The following is a 1,744-nucleotide window of genomic DNA, read 5'->3' on the forward strand; positions in this document are numbered from 1 at the left end:
AATTTCCAGTGATGGTAACCGATAACTGGGAGAGAAGATGTCCTTTAAGCTTCTTTTCAGGCTGGGAAAAAAAGTGAGAGGTCAAGCTCTAACATTTTGAGCCAAAGCTTGGCCTGTCTGTCAGGTCTCCAGGTTGAGAGAAATCCACCTGTATTAACACACAAAAACATCCACTTACTTCATCTACCTAGATCTCTCTCTCTCTCTCTCTCGGTGCACACTTCACACAGTCAGGCAGTTGCCTTATATGGGCAAAGCCGTCTTCACGTCCTCTCTCTACACTCTCACATGTGTAATCCACGGGTAATCCATACTCACATATATAGTATGGTTAATACCATCTGTTAATACCATCTGTCACTGAGATATATATTTGTGAGGTAATTATTGTAGCGCGTTGCAGGCGACAATCGACGCATCTTTCAACGAACCCCAACCGTCAACGTCCTCTACGCCTCCTGTGTCAATCGGAAGACCTACGGATCTATACACGTGTCCCTGTTGTTACGAACGGACACACATGTGTGTGTTTAACTGTGGACACGTTGCATGTGAGAATTGCATCCTGAAAAGCGTGACAGTGTCAGGGATTCGAAGGTGTTTCTACTGTAAAAGCTGGTGGACGTGGTACCGGTTCGTCCGTATGAGTAGCGTGTCACAGGATGTAATCTGTTCGGATTGTGCTAAGGCTAAGATGTACATCAAGCCTTGCGGTCACGCCAGCTGCGAATGTCCTAATCCTGTTTGTGCAGAATGTGCACGCAGAGAAACGGTCAGGTTGTATCTTTCAGTGTATCATGTGTCACGCATAGACATAGTCTTGCGCAGCTGTACTCTACTACGTTTTAGCGAGAGAATGGGCGTGTGTTTGCTCGCATTGTGATGTTTGTACATGTATGTGTTGACATTGTAATCACCATTTGTCAAATAAAACAAAACAAAAACAAAAAGGGGTTACCACGTATCAGCTTGAATTCTGTGTCATCGGCTATGTATGAGTACGTGTGCTGTGTAATACCAAAACATTCACAGACTCGGTTTATAGTACGTGCAAGACAAACTTTATTTGGTTTTATGTACAGTCTGTGGTAGTAACAACAGATGTGATCTTTGCGTGACCAACTGTGTATAATTATGTTCGGGAGATCACATTGACAAAATGAAGACATTCACTCAATCACAACCACCGTGCTGACTCCACGGCTCTCCTGATCGGTGCTAGTACCAACGTGCACCCACACAGGTCCATCAGCTTCCAATATACAGAGGTCGAGGTGGATTCCAAGCTCCACGCGTCCCTTGATGCTAATATCATTTACAATAAACTCTGAGTCAAATGCGTAATAAAACAAATTCACAATGCTTTCATTTTAATTTTTAGTTAATGTCATTCACAATTTATTTTAAAGATGTCTACAATATTTGCAATATAAAAGATATAAAAGGATTCTATGGACACTACAATACCTTACAGTGTATACAGTGTATATAAGTATGACTAGGTCATTGAATCAGTGTCTGTTTTGAGTCTCAAGTAAATTGCCTGCAATGATATTTAAGGTCCAGCAGGTGTCAGTATGGAGCAGTGTCCATACAGTTTGGGGAATGTGCTGAAACGCTTCACAAGGCCTCAGCTACCCATCACTAGTCTGAACTGTTACCTAGAAATGAGTGTGTGTGTGTGTGTGTGTGTGTGTGTGTGTGTGTGTGTGTGTGTGTGTGTGTGTGTGTGTGTGTGTGTGTG

The sequence above is a fragment of the Haplochromis burtoni genome, unplaced genomic scaffold, assembly GCF_018398535.1.
Source record: "Haplochromis burtoni strain Fernald_Lab_line unplaced genomic scaffold, NCSU_Asbu1 Contig_755, whole genome shotgun sequence".
In the NCBI taxonomy this organism is placed as follows: domain Eukaryota; kingdom Metazoa; phylum Chordata; class Actinopteri; order Cichliformes; family Cichlidae; genus Haplochromis; species Haplochromis burtoni.